This window comes from Bombus terrestris, chromosome 13, assembly GCF_910591885.1.
Source record: "Bombus terrestris chromosome 13, iyBomTerr1.2, whole genome shotgun sequence".
NCBI lineage: Eukaryota > Metazoa > Arthropoda > Insecta > Hymenoptera > Apidae > Bombus > Bombus terrestris.
Window position 1 is genome coordinate 12,448,981 of NC_063281.1, and position 16,030 is coordinate 12,465,010.

The following is a 16,030-nucleotide window of genomic DNA, read 5'->3' on the forward strand; positions in this document are numbered from 1 at the left end:
CTACCATTATTAATCTCTTGACCTGCTTCTATATTAGCGAAATCATCAGTTATACATACCATTTCATAAGTAATGCAAGTAACGACCTATTTTCTATCTTAAAGTTCATTTCCAATTTTACTTCGTAATACGATAGATAAACGTTTAAACCGTGACATATATCCGCTTGAAACTATCAAATCATTCTTCACGAACCGAGGCAGAATGCGTCAAACATTTAAAAACACGTCGATTCTAGTTGTATTTGGTTGCTCGTTTTCTCTCTTCCAAGACTCAGTGTTATGAATTTTCTGCTTCGAGCTACGATGACGTTCATTCCATCCCTGTGACCACCGTCACAACTGCAAAGTCGGTCGAAATAAAACGAGAAACATTCCTCGTGAGAAACATTGATTCGCTCGCTTTCCATCTAACGGAGAAGAAAGCGCGAAGCTCACGGGGAACGTGACTCGGTCAATGTTCTGTAGATCTAAAATTTTTATGCGTCGTTTCCTTTATTGGATCAGCTTGCTCGTTTACCTTCGGAAAGTTAGGAATTGCGCGATCGAACACCGGCGACCGAGCATTTCTTCGCGATTAGTGATTTATTAGAAGTCTACGAGGAAATTGGTGTAATTTGAGATATAGTAAGTAGGTAGTTTTAAGGATAATTTATTTATTTGTTATCGTTATTAGAGAAAAGTAGTCAAACATGGAATACAATTTTGTTTTTCGAATCTCATTCTGACAAGATCGATAACAAGGAGAAAAAGATTCTTACGGCTGTTCGATCAATTTGAGCCTCTAATTTTTATTTTTGTGAAGTCAGTAAACTACGATTTCTTTTCAATGACACCGACGTATTTAATTTCAAAAGAAACATAGTAATCTCATGGAACATCATAGCGCCATTTAGTATTTTATGTGTCATTGGTATGTCAAACATAATCCACGTGGAATCAAGAGGTCGTAAATTTAATTGATTTTGCATGTCGGAGAAATCGTGGTCGTATGCCGACACTGGATGACCCATTGGATGCACGGTTAAACGGAAAAATCGGCGCTTCGCGCTTTTAACTACTTTAACTACTTTCTACGTGTAAAATGGGTAGGTAAAATATAACATCGATTTACATATTAAAATTTTTATTTGAGAAAATTTTATTAGCTGGAATTTTACGAATTTATCAATTAATGTACATTTACCTCGAATTTTCTCTTTTCAAAACTATTTTCGCAAATTCGCCAGTTTACATCCGACACGCCAGAAACCTTCAAGTGCATGCAATTACATCGTTCGCTTCGAAATTTCGCGTTTGATCTCGAAACGTAGTACGTCAAGAGAGTGGGCAGATCCGAGTCCTTTAAAACACGAATCCGTTCTCTACTACCTGCATCGACGAGCGGTTGCTATTTCTCGTCTCCTTTGAATCACGCGCTCCTTCTCGTTTATGGCACTCATAAACGCGAGGAACAGCCTGTAAATTTATCGCTCGAATGTTTTGACGAGCTCATAAACGTTCAATAACTTATGCTCGATTTATTGATTCAGCTTTAAAATACTCGATTAAAAGACCGTTATGATGTCCCGCGTCTGTAATTCAAATTTTCCACGGCATAATAATAGGCTATAGGCTATTATTAGATATAGTATTAGATATAGTATATTACAGACTTAGTAGAACGTAATCTGTCTTTCCAGTCTTAGAACAAGCTAGAGATTTTGGAAGATAGAGGAAGATTATCGAGCGTTGAGTATCGAATGATGAAAGGAGTTTCAAATTTTATGGATCTCTAGATAGAACACAAAACTAGTTAATCGCATCGGTTAATCTTCCTATACAACTTCTTCAGGATCGAAGCGATATGGTAAATTGCGATTCGTAATTTCAAATACGTCAAAAATTGTAATTATCTGTTGCTCTTTATCTCTGATTATCTCGTGATAGTCAACGATTAGAAACTTGCTGCGGAAAGACCGGTATATTTTCAACGCGAGAAACAAAACGAATTAAGGTTCGCTACTACGAAGGAAAGCAAACGCGGAAAAGGGGGTACAAATCGCCGATGCAAATTTTACCCTTGGGCCGGCTGAAGCTACCTTCTCTGCTTTATTCAGCAGGGTCATCTGTCTTTCCTTCCCTTGATAATTCTATCTTTCTCTAATTTGGACAGACGATTGGACTGCCGTGGTGAATTCTCTAGGTTCCTTGGTGTTCACAAACGTAGACGGATGATCCTAGCTACATAGATGCGAAAGCCTAACTTTGAATACGAATCGATATCATTTAGGTTTTCTTTCTCCCGTTGTTTTATCAGTTGTATTTATTTATAGCTAATTGCGTTCTGATCATCTCTGATTTTCGATGTTTACACGCGTTTTGGTTTGACGACAGCTGCGCTTGTTTACAGAGTCTATTTGTTCACAGATTGCTTGCATTGGTCGCGATGAGTTAACAGCGTAAATTTCGAATATGCCAAATACTTTAGCATTTGAGATTTGTGAAAAGATTGCTTTCGATTAAAATATCACGAAACGTATTATGGAAAATTCGAAGGAGAAGTTACACTCTATCGTTTACTCTGATTTTTTTTTTAATTTTCCTAGACAATTTAAAGTCTCTCGCAGATTCGTCTTACTACGTATGTCGTATCACCCTGCAACAATTAGTTGGATAATACTTAGTTGGTCAGTGTCTTTGTCCTTTCGTTTGATTATCGATCCTGAAGAGCTAAAGCTTCGTTTCAAACAGAAAAGGGACGATGGTGATTAACGACGTCCAGAAACGTTGCTAGTCGCCTATGCGTGTTCCCGTTATGATACTGGACCTCGTTAATCACCGTGTCTCCCGAAAACTTGTTTAAAATAGAAATTTTCATTAGCAACGTTTCCTCGAAACTGTATCCTTCCTTTTGCCGTAGTTTTTCGCTTTTCTTTTACACGAAATTCTTAGAACCCTTGCTACATCCACGAGCTCTTATCTTTTGTTCCAGTTCAGTCGTTTTAAATCGATGGATTGGTATTCGGTCCCCCTTCTTACGTCACTATGATCGAGCATTAATCAAGCAGTATTTTGGAAGTTTTATCTTTTCCCCTGTGATGTAGGTCATCATTCATTTACGCTTCAGCTCCATTATAATTTTTCAGCTTTACCGTCAATTTATGGTCCCGAGTCAAAATAAAATTGTCTGATCGTCGATGCATAACACGATTTGTCTCGCGATCTTCGATATGAAATCGATCTTTGTCATTCTGGAGAGACTTTTCTAAGGCAATTTCTAGTTCTAATACATCTTTTTTAAATTCTTGCATTTTGTGCAGCACGCAACGACTTGAAAATTTTACTGTCAGTGTACACGGTACTACGTATGGCGATTTTGTATTGCTTATGAATAACCCCATATTTAACTACCGTGCATTGATTAGACACAGAATTGGTCGTATAATTAGCATCTTATTCTTGGATTTAATCAGAGACGAATAAAGTCTGCTAATTTTAGTAGATGGTAAATTATTTTCGTATGCTCTACCGTTTTGTCAAATCTTTCGTTAAGATTTTACCGAAATATCGGTCACAGCGATAAAGACTCGACACATTCAATTAGCACTGTGAGATTTCGTCGGGTGTCAGAACTGAGATTTCACCAAAATGTCAGAACAGTCGGAACGTAAATTCAAAATTCGTCGCGATATCAGATTGTCTGCGTATCGTGGAGACTGGCAGCGCGGTCGAAAGAGGGTCGGTAACGCGACAGTATAGTCGTACGAACGCCAGAAACGCCGCGGAAACAATGAAGAGACGAGGCTATGTAAAGAGACGATGTTGCAACGGCCGCTTAGCACAGAGACAATGAAGTTTATGCGGTGCCGAGTGCCGTTATCTTATGACGACGCGGGGGATTAAGTTTCAAGCGCCGACGGAGCTTGCACTTCTCGCCTGCTTATGGCGAATGCTCAGAAGCGTATTCGTATCCCAGAGTAATTCTCAGTTCACCCTCCGTTTCCTCTTCGTAGATTGTCGCGACGATAAGAGCCGATGTACAGCAACTCGACGCTACCCGCGTTTCGATTTCAATTTCCCGTTATAGTTAAAAAGTTGATTTCTATTCCAAATGTATTGGATTTTTCGGTAGTTTAACTCTTTATCCGATGCAGACCGAAAAAAGAACGTTCCTTCGCTTAGAATGCGGATATCGTACGATGTCACTGTATTTTCAAAAATTGTGTCAAACAATTATTTTATATTTCACTGATTTATTTATTATTGCGAACGTTTATGTATTTATGAGAAGTTATTTTATAGGAAAATTTCTATTTCTGTATCTACAGTGAACGAAGAACATCGTATTATTATTTTATTATCAGATACAGTAGCTATTGTCCTATTTGAGATTTTTCGTAATCAGATCTGCCTCTAACACGATTACGTGTAACATCTTTGTACGATATTTAGTACGATAACTCTGTTATCGCATGTATATGCATGTTCTTCATTCATAATCCATACGATTTACGTCTGAATGATGCCAACTTGATGAACACCGTACCACCTCGGAACGCAACAGAGTGCAGGTTGAATCGAGTTGCCGGGACGGGCGTATAAAAAGTTGTTGGACGTTAATGGCTCGGTAAAGATTACGGGGCGGGTAGACAGCTCGTGGCGGGAGGCAAAGGACAGGGTGCCGTTATTCTACGCGTCGTGATGCACCGATACCACGGGCTGTTCGTCTACTATCCCGTCAGGGGAGCCAAGTTTTCGCTGAATTATGCATGATCCCTCTTCCTCGTCCTCCATGATAACCGGCGACTAGCCCAGCCGCCTCTTACGCCACACTTTATTTAATAATAACGACACTTTCGTTCCACCTCGTCCCTTATCGGCGTTCCGTCGTTTCGACCGAAGTATGTCTGTGTAACACCGCGTTTACCGGGTCTCTCGTAAGAAGGTTAAGTTTAAAGGCTATAGCCCGCGAAATTCTTCGAGTGGTCCGTGAGTAGAGTATGGATTTTTACGCAAACTCATACTTCTGCGGATATAATTAAAAATATAGAACCGCAGTAGGATGTCCGCGAAACATTGGCGCAAAGTGCAAGTGTGAAGTGCAAGTGTAAAGTGCTAGTGTAATGTGCAAATGCAAAGCTACGCGATTGTTCTTGGAAAGCCAATCTCATAACGCTCGGTAGAAAATTATTTTACCTACACATCGAGTATTATGGCAAGCGCTATACGTTGGACAGTTTATATACCGTTTCATATTATGCACATTTTGTACAATTTCGCACTTTGAATTTATTCAAACGAAGGATTAAGAGATGTTTGCCAATGCTGTTTCTTACTGTATCTCTATTACGAGGTAATTCGTTCGTTGGAGAACTGTTTAGGCGTTTGAAGAAATAATCATTCGTAAGTGGATGGTTGCAGCAATGAGATAAAATTTCATATTCTAATTCGACCTGCTTATTCGTCTGAAATAACGAAGAGACCATGTACATCCATTTCGGCTGCTGCGTGTCGCTTAACTCGCGCGAAGCCCATTTGTTCATTTTCTTTACTTTTCCTATTTGCATCAAGTGAATAATGGTAGGTGGCCTACTTTCATTTTAAACGCTACTTCTCGCGCTCTTTGTCACGAATTACTCTCGGTAATACGCTCTCGTCACTATTTTCGAAGGTTTCATTTTTACTGCGAATTTCTTTCAATTAAGATATTTTTAAAAGAAAAATAAAAGGCTATCGGAAAAAAATATCACGTCACTTTGAAAAGGCACAGACAAGTCGGATTATTAACAAGGAAATTGGAATATCGAGCGTTCTGCGAACTAGCTGCAAAGAAATCCTATCAAGTTCTGTTCGACTTCGACATTGTATAAACTAAACATTTAAAACCTAATTGCGTGGCAGAGAAGGCAGGCCTTCAACGGAAGTTAAATCCTCATCTCTATCTCCGGCGAAGGGAAACTCTTTACAATACTGGTTAAAAAGCTTCCTTTGACTGTGGTGCACATCGCATCGTAAGAATTAAGGCCGAGAGCACGCAAAAGATGGCGTGAAAAGCGAATGGCGTGTTCCTCGCTGACCGATCGTTTATTTAAAAATAGATGAAATTGAGGGCAAATCGATGCGCCTGTTTTTAAGTTCCAGTTATAATTAATATCCGCACAAACTAAAAAAATCACTTATCAAAGAAAAGAGTTTATTAAATTTTGGTATGTAAAAATTTAACTATTTTAGACATTTCAAATTGATTAATTATCTCTCTTTTACCGAATCTCTTGTCGTATCGTGCATTCGTCGTTCACCCCGTGAATTTTAATTTTTGTCACTCGTTCACTTGGGGAAACGTCTTTCGTACTTTTCATACTCTAACTTTTTAATTGCCCGTATTTCGAACGGTCGATCGAGATGAATCGGAATGCGAAACGATGGTTGTCGAAAAAATGCAGTTGCTACGGTTCTCTGGCTGAATTTACAAGCGGGATTAGCCTAATGGGTTAACCATGTAAACGCAGATTCGAGAAACGGGGGAGGAAGATCGACGATGGATCGAACGTGTCGTGTTCTAGTAGACTCGAGCGTATATCTTTCGTCGTTAGGCATAAAAGATGGTTCTCAGTTTTGTGGCAGGGTCAATAGCGCGTGGATAGTCGATACGCGATTTTTTATGAAATCGTATGGATAAATCTAGTGGTTATTCGTCCATCCGAAAGAGGCAAGAGTTATCGTTTTACCCAATTCAATCGACCAGTGGGATATCAAAGAGTATAATAACTACTTTTGCGGAATAAAATCATTTTCTGTCACGTATAATCATTTTTCAGAAGAAAAAGAAAATATCATATGATACTTTTGCGAATACAGAGAATTTTGGCATATTTATGAATGAAAAGATCGCTTCTGAAATCACTCGTTTCGACGATCAACGAGATTAGACGTGGGAAATTGTAAGTAAATAATTTTATCAAACATCGGAAGAAGATTTCGATGATTAAAACGCGGGGGAAGCTTCTATTTTACTAAACCGGGTCTAATTTGCCGATTTTCAATTTCGAATGACGACAAATAACGGTGTGGTATTGCGGTTAAAGTGCCTACTTGTACGGAAATTACATTGGATAGGTATCAAACGAATCGGCTTTTTGCATGCAAATATCCAAACAGCTAGTGCAATGTTAATAATGCAGCCGAAATAAACGTCAAGAGCTGGTAATTTACGCTCGAGTTTGATTAAGAGATCCGTTCGTTTGCTCTTTCACGGCGTTGTTCGCCGCTTGTAAATGCGTTCGATCGGCGAACGTGTAATTCCATGTCGCAAGAGGGCAAAGGAAAAAAAGAAGTGAAAGATTCGAAGAGAACCGTGTTTGTTTTAAGTTTCTCCTTTTCCTTCTTCGATTTATGATCGTTTCTTAAGCGACGATTGGAAAAATCGCTTTGTCCGTCGAGTCAGTGTAAATGTCAACGAACCAAAGGTTTCTGTTGTGTAATTTGCAAGCAGAATTTAACGATTCGAATCATGCGGACGAGTAAACGTAAGAGGCAGTGCAATGGTTACGTAAAGGTAGACAAAGTAATTGCAAGTACGAACGTGTTCCTCGGTAGTTATTGCCTGCGAATAATCGATGGATATTTCTCACAGTAGAAGCGATAGGCACGCTTTGTAAATCTATTATGTTGTTAAGAAATGTATCGAGTGGTGTGATTAACATTACTTTTTATATCTTTATATTCTTCGAAATTGATTGGAATTCGAGCAGAATTCGAATATGAAATAGCATACCCACGCGTAAAATCCGAAAGGATCCCATTTGCTTAAAAAAAAAATGCTGCAATCCGCTCGGCAAAACCAATCTTTCAAACCTCCATAAACACATTTCATCGGGGATATCCGTCAGAACCTCGGCAATATTTTTCCTCGCCAGAAAATCCGTCAAATACCCCATCGAAATCAAAACCTGCTCTCGCAGTCGCGAAAAAATAATTCCGTTTCGTTCGTATGGACTCTCCCCCCCCCTTTATTCCCCTCCCATCTTTAAAAAGTCACAGTCAAGATTTCTCCATCGGGCAAAGTACCGATGAACTCGCAAATAGTATTAGCGAAATCACTTGGAAAGAGCGCGGAAGGGGATTTTCCACGGTCGATCTCTTTCGTTCGAGGTTTCTTTCGGAACGAATTCGAACGTTTGTAGCAGACTCGTTGGCTCTCGACTTTTAGAGCCTAGCTATGGATCGAGGCCAATAAAATGCAGATAGTTAATCCTTAGCTTTCACCTTTGACCTTTCGTGCCTGAGTTTCTCCATCGAAATTTATCTGAAAACGTCTCCGAATGGACACGGAAAAGCTGGAAAAGGGAAAAAGCTAGGCTGTACACCGTTAGCGCGGAAACGGTTTGGTAGGTCGAGGGTCGGCCACCGAATACAACGACTGCCGGTTCCGCCGTTAATCGGTTTGATTCGCAGCGATGAATGCGCCGCAGCGACAAATTGCTAGGATCACGTTCGAACGCCGTCACGCTCCGCAAAATCCGCTTTGAAACGCGCGCCCGCGATCCACGAGGCAAAAGAGAATTGCGGTGTATCAGGTTGAAAGGAAGAGTGAGAAGCGTTCAGGTTTAAAAAAAAACCATGCAAAGCGGCGAGACGGGGGAGAAAAATCGACAAACAACCGCGTGACATCGATGGCGCGGAATTCGACTCATTTTTGACAAACTATTTTGCCTCGTTGTTTCTCTCGCCGTCCTTTTTTTTCATTGTCTTTTCTCGTCTTTCTCGCTTCTGTCTCCTTTTCTATTTTCTTTTGTATTTTTTCTTTTTTTTTTTTTTGTATTTTTTTCTGATTTGGGATTGGTTGGCAGAAGCATTGGAGTGGGACCTTTTCTCCCTGTTCGTAATTACAACTGCAACTATCGTGGGTTTGAATGCCGCAGTTTGAGGGAATTGGATTTTTTCCGTGTATTTAAATAAATAAAAAAAAAAAAAAAAAAAAAGGGAAAAGAATGTTCTGGATGAACAAAAATTTTGCGTCTGATGGAAGAAAACTGATGAAATTTATTGATAATTGGATTTAGCTTCCAAATAAATACTTGCGTAATTCTAATTCGAAGGATTTCAAGCAAATTATGCGAAGTTCGATAATTGTATATTGCCTCGTAATATTCGACATTATGTAATTTCTTTTATTTCTCGGATCGCATCATCTAAAATTCTCCGTATCGTACTGGCGTCTCCACTGAAAACCAAAAATTTCCAATAGACATGAAAATTCACTTTTGGGTACATTTTACCGCGATGCCGCGCGTTTACTAGACAGTTCTCAAGCAAGAAGAATCGTAATGGAAAATGAAGAATTTTTTATTTTACGCGGCTTGTCTAGCGCGCGCACAAAGCCTTATAGTTCCCCTTTGAAATTTCACGTGCGACTTCTCTCCACGTGCAAAAGAAACGTCGGTAAAAAAAGTATGGCCCGCGTACGTGTAATTCAGTCGCAACGAATGCTTGTAACGATTCCAAGGGCCGGATAGAATAACCGACCTCGTTCCTGTGTTACTTCATGCGCGAACACCGTGTAACACGATACGATGCTGTTTTAAGAAGTTGCGTTTTCCAAGGACCATTTTCTTGCCTGATACACCGGTTGTTCGTTGTTCGCATTAACGGCTATAACGCTATCGTTTACAGACGCATTAACGTAGCGGCATTGTTCGGTGAATCCGTAGGTTTCTTCGTTTCTTCGTGTGTTTTCAAGCTCCTCCGTGCTGTCTTGGGATTTTTATCGGTCTACAGCGATCTTCGAAAGCGTTGGTCTTTCTTGAAAGCTTTTGGGAAAGGAAACTTTGGGAATCGCAGGGAGAAAGTTAAGACGCGAGACGTCTCGGATTTCCAAGTTTTCGGATTTTTCAACGAATCACTTCTAAGGAATTGTTTTTTCTTTTTTTTGCAACACGTGATTTTTTTAGACTCTAACATTTTCTTCTTCTTTTTACAAAGAACCTCTATCGTTTGTGTTGGATTTATTCTCCGTAATACTCGCAGAAGAAGCAATGAAAACTGATGGTAGTTTAAAATTTCGAACGTATTATTTTCATTTGAATCAACTGGTTGAATTAAGAGATCGTGGCCTTTTCATTTTTTAATTATCGAAGATTTTACGTTTGTTTTATTGTTTTCATTAATCGTGCAAACGTCGCTGAAGTATCGATGTCATTTCCTCGGAGACAATTACTAATGTGTAGAATTTCGTGGTATCATATTTTATGCAACGTAGATTGATCGGTTCTATAGATACATTTTTTATATCGAGTGAATTCGGTTGCAACAGTTATACTCCGGTTTCCTTGAATAATTTATTTCACACATAGAACAAAGAAACTAGTATTGGATCGGTATCTAACAAAACTATTCTCTCTTTCGGTCAAATTTCGATACATTCGATGCTCCATACAGAATTTTCACAGGTTCAATTGTTTTTTATTTCCTAGTAAGCGAACAAAGAAACCTGTTATCGATGTTCAGGTTCGTATCAATTTTTTCTTTTAGCAAAAGTTCTATTTAAAAATGCTGGGTAAATACGCGTAATGAAATTCACGAAAGAGAGTGGGTTTTAGGAACTGATAATTTATATTTGGTCGAATGTAGATCAATCTTCGTAAAGAGCGAAATTTACATCGTCATTAGAAGCCATGACACGTTATAATTAGCATTTCTCTTCGTCTCGGCGCGAAGAACAAAAACCAAACACGTGATCTCGCGTTCACAACTTACCTTCACTTTCTAACTTATTGCTCGCCTTCTATCTGCTAATTTACATACTTCTCGCGTTACACCAACACGGTACATCGTCGTTGCATCCCAGCAAGCTTTAGTGCATTAGCAACGCAATGGAGAAAGGAGAACCGTTCTCGTTTCCGCCTTGTTATGACGTCGAACACGGGCTCGCCTCTCCAATACGACGCCGCGATCGTTTCCTTCCAGTCGAGTATTTCTGATGCCACTTTTATCGCCGAACATTCGACTACTTGAACTACTTGAACTAACGTAAGGTGTTCGGCTTGCCAGGAAGATTACCATATTCCTCCAGGTCAGAAACCTCGGTAACCTTATCATTTTTTATAATAATATGACTCAAAATTATCTTTTGGAAATACCGAGTTTATAACATATCAAAAATAGCCTTCCAGGCGATCGTGCTGTAAGCTTTCCCGATGAAAGCCTCGCATAGTTGTTTGAACGATATATGTCGTAGGTAAAAAGAATATATTCCAATACTAAACAAAATACGTAAGATTAAGTATATGTATATGTAATAATCTAGTTGTAACAAAAGTATGAACGCGAAAGAGACTAGAAGACTCGTGTCTTCATCGAGAATGTGGCTTCTGTTCGTATCTCTGCCCTCTGCCAATACTGTAATCACCCTGAATCTCGGTTAATTACTCAAAACTCGCGCCTCGCATCGACATTCACCTCGTCGCTGTTGTTTCCTCCCTTTTCCTGCGATCGAACAGCTTGCACCGGCGTGAAATTATAAGCGAGCTCATGCACATGCATTGTACACGATGCCACGCGAAACTGCCGTTACGTTGGTCGTACTCGAAGAACGAGACTCGGTTGTTCCATTTTTCGTTATACGCGCGAAGAAACTGTAGAAACGTGGAACACTGGGCGAAATCAAGAAGGTCACGCCGCTAGGCGGAATTACTTCCGTACGACCATAATTCCCGTAGACGTACGTACATCCTCTTTCTCTCATCACCCTTTCTCCTCGTCCTATGGCTTTCACGTTGTTACACCGCGAAGCTCGGTCAGAGTTTCGGGTTTTCACTGGCTTCGTCGTCCAACGACGTTTAATATCCGTACGCTGGATTCAAAAGCCTCTTTTCCGGCAGCTGAGCAGCAGACGCCATTGTTCAGCCACGCTCGACCCAAAGTCCCTTTTCCTCCGTGAGAGAGTTATTTATACGCTTAAAAATTAATCCGTCACGTTAAAACTCGTGCTTTCGTTTACAGGGCTGCTTTCTCGCGATCTAGGCTAGTCGGCTACGTGGATGCTGTGTGTTATTTTCGGGGATGAATTGGGTTCCGTCGTTGAGCTTTCCTTAAGGAATCGAGGGCGAATAGAGTGCCCGGAATAGTGTACCTAGCTTGTTTGCTAGCTTGTCGCTGTTTTCGTACACAAAATTTGTTTTACGTACACGCGCACCAAGCGGAGGTAGTTTCGTGCAGCGTCGACAGCTCCAAGGTCCTTTTATCGTGACATAAGTTGTAGTCAACTTTTAAGAAAATGATTCGTAGTATAAACGGAACTTGATAAAAATGATGAAAATTGGTTCTCCGAAATGTGGCGATGAACATCGATAAGTCACAGAAAGAAAAATAGCGTAGGGCAATAAAAATGTTTTCTTTCCTTTATATACGCGTTTAACGTTGCTTCAGCAGTGCAGGCGATTAGCAACGTAGCACAGTTAACAGTCTACAGTTTCAGATACAGCGTTGTAGATCCGAAGAATTGAAAAAACTTCGGTAGACTTTGGCTAGAAGCTAACAATTTGGTTATATCGTTAGGCAGTTTAGGGATTTTGAAACGAAAAATTGTCCACGTGTCTGCAACGATTTTTCTGTATTTATGCAGTTCTTTTGTCGAGAATCGTTATTGGAATGGGGAAGTAGTAAAGTGTTCGTGCGTAGCATAAACGATCGCCATTCAAGATTAAACGTACATGCTCGCGAACGCAAGATTACAGGATATTGCTGCGTATTCCGTAGGCGAGTTACGCTGGTAGATATTTTATCTATGATAATTTATGACCGTTTAAATCTTAGAAATGAAATAGCGCTGGACGTTTTATGATTTTATCGCGCTACGAGTGTGGATAAGGATGCTTTATTTTTGGATCTAAGCGGTTCGTTTCTGACAACATCCATCTGTCGGCTGTTATAGCTACGCGAATGTGTTATATTATAATCCGTGATTTATGACTGATATGATTATATATGTTTTCTTATACCATACTGTTAATTTATAGATATCATAGATTTTCTACTTAGTTAAGCATAAACAAATGTATTATATTAGTACAACGAATTGTATTTTTTGCTGTTCCAGGATAAGGTGTTGTTCAGTGGGAGTTTACGAGACAATACTTTTCACTTAACTAAGGATTTACCAACCAACCGCTGTGTGAATTTCTGTAAGCAGTATCGGTGAGTGAATTTAAGTAGCAAAAAATTATAATCCTCTCCTATCTTCCAGGCTCTTATTTTACACGCTATTATATTTTTCTTCTTTCGTTAAACCTAAAAAAAAGAACCTCAAAATAAAGGAAATCAATGATCCGTTAATTATTCCATGATTAATCGCTAACAATTTCTTCCACTTACGTTACATCAAATAATACCAAAGTCTCGATGGATCGTTTTAATGCAAAGTATCGATACCCGCTTACTTCCAAACCATTTACCATTTCTCTCGTTTCAATGAATCAAATAATCAGTCCATTAATTCGCACGTGACCGGGTCGAGTAATGTCCATCGTGCTCGTTGGCTCCACGGCTGATAGAATCGTCCTGGCTCCCAGCAAGGAGCACGGACGGTTGAACGAAGGGGTGGCCTGATAACAAAACTCGTCTGGATGAGGGATATTAATGCTCGCGCGAAGACGGCTTTAATAAGTCCGCGACGTAATGAAAACCATTCATATAAAAGTTTCCTGCGCGAGGTGACGCTTTAATTGAACGCAGCCACGAAGAGGTCTCGGCGCCCCTCCATCCCCGAGGCTTCCTCTTTCTTGTGCCGAGCTGTAACAAGATGTCAGAGATTACCCTGGCTCGCTTTCCCTCTGCCACCGCCACTCTGCCTCTTTTCCTCTTTTCGACTTTTCTTTTCTCCAACGAATCCACCGGTTTTATCTTCCTCGTAGAAGTTTCCACGCGTTCTCTCCCTTTTCTCTTCGTTCTTACCTTCGGGTAGGCGACTTTCATTAAAAATTTTCTGTTGGTCGAGCCGATGGAGCCGTTTCCTCTGGAACGTTTCAATTGATATCGAGCCTACCATTCAGCCGGGAACAAAGGGTAAGAGAATCGCGGCCGGGGATGGGCCGACTTCATCGGCAAAATTGGGTTTTTCTTCTTCGAACAGCCAGAGCCCAGGCTATTAAAAAGGATCCTGCCTTTCAGATTGGAGGTGTAAATGCGGGTTTGATGGGAAATTGTTGATGGCCGAACAGCGACAATGAGAATGTTCGAGCGAAGCGTGCTTGCTGGTTTCAGGCTGGAAATAGGATGGCTATTATTATAGATGGCTATATATATATATATATAGTCACGATGGTTCTTTCAATTGATTGAGAGTGTGCACAAAGTTATCGAAGATAGCTTTCTTTTTTATCCAATTGCGACAGGCGTGAATTTTTCAGTGTATGTTCGAAAAAGTGACGAGATCGTTGAGGACTTTTAAAAGCAAGTGGAATATTTACGAAACTTTCCTTTTTTTAATTACAAGATCTTTTATCAGTTATTTTATAATATTCTTAAAAGTATTCTGTACCGAAAAGAACGCGAAATATCTATCCATTTTGATTTTCGGAATGGAACAAGTATTCGATCACTTTCCAAGAAATTAAGGAATGTGGAACGCTTTTTCATGAAATATTTCCACATATATTTCAACATATTTTTGCAAGATTAAATATTCTCTCTAACTTGACAGCTTTTTTATATTCTTGACTCGATTTGCTTGACAATTTCTACCGGGTTATGCTTCGATGTTTCTGTCAAAAGTAATCTTGGTACGTAGAGCGGAATTTAAACGTGATATTCCGCGGTAAGCGTCAGTTTTCATTTCTCGTCGACAACATTTTCGCTGTTTAATTTCAGCATGGTCAAAAGTGACGGGCTTTAAGGAACAAGAAAAATCCGCGAGACTTTTTCGCGAATATGTCCGTCTTTCGCATCCCGTGATGCGTTTACTTTCTCCTACCATCCCCTGTTTTCTTCTTGCTACGTTTCTCGTATCTTTATCAACTTTTTACGAGTTTTCTCTGCCCGCTTGTTTCCATAAACGGGGTTTGCCGATTTGTTACCGTTCCGCGTCCTTTTCGGCTTATTTTGTTTCCTACTTTTTATCCTCGATTTTGGTCTTTCTCTCCTGGGAAATTTATCTAGGAGATAAATAGAAAACTTCGTGAGATTTGCATGATACGTTTAATTTAAATTTAATTTTTTAAAACGATAATAAATATTTAAAGAGTCGTTTCCTTTGGGAAAGAAATATAATTTCTGGTTCATGTCAATCTTAACTTGTATAAAATTATTTTATTATTATCTCGAGTAATAAAATTCATATTTAAATACTTGATAAATGATCGTATAAATGTCGACGAAAAATATGATCTAATAAATAATTGCAAAGTTAACGCAACGTTAAAATATATTTTAAAAGGTCTTCGGGAGAACGAAACATTGGACGATCTTACGAGTATCGTTTCTTCGAGTGATTTTCATACTCAATGTTAGAAATAGTGGCCGTCGTGATAGTTCCCGCTGTCAATAGTTAAATACTTGAATTTGTATAAACTTGACTGGTGCATTGGTAATCATTTGCACTTTAACGCTTGCGGTGCATTCGTGTGTACATTCCGATAGTCCCCGTAATCAGTCCTATGTTTCGTCGTTGTTTCCCGTGATATGTACATGAAACGCCCACCATATGGAATATTAGTATTTGTCGACGACACGTGCTATCACCAATGGGACATTCGGTAAATTGCGCGTCCATGTGTGATACGTTCGAAATTAACGAAGCATCGACTCGTGTTGATTTCTTTACTAGTGCCTTGTTTCAGAATAACGCACAACGTTCTTCATAACGCTACGTTATTATTAATATTAATAATATAATATGTAATAATAAAAGAAAATTTTTTTCGATCGGGTTCTCGGTTTCGATAAAATTGGATTCGAAGTAGAACAATCTATCAACGATCATAGATTCGATTTTTTTTTCGGAAACGAATCCTCAAAAGCAAAACTTTTATTCTGCGGTTATTTGTAGAGCACTT

The 16,030-nt window shown here is 39.5% G+C and overlaps 1 protein-coding gene across 5 annotated transcripts in view; it reads left to right on the forward strand.

Moving 5' to 3' along the window:
• LOC100649855 (putative polypeptide N-acetylgalactosaminyltransferase 9) overlaps window positions 1–16,030 on the forward strand; it is a 294,772-nt gene that overhangs the window by 164,001 nt on the left and 114,741 nt on the right. For all 5 annotated transcript variants that reach the window (XM_012315496.3, XM_012315495.3, XM_003400100.4 and 2 more), the window contains one exon: window positions 13,078–13,175. The gene's annotated coding sequence lies outside the window, so the exon portion shown is untranslated. The remainder of the gene's footprint in view (window positions 1–13,077; window positions 13,176–16,030) is intronic.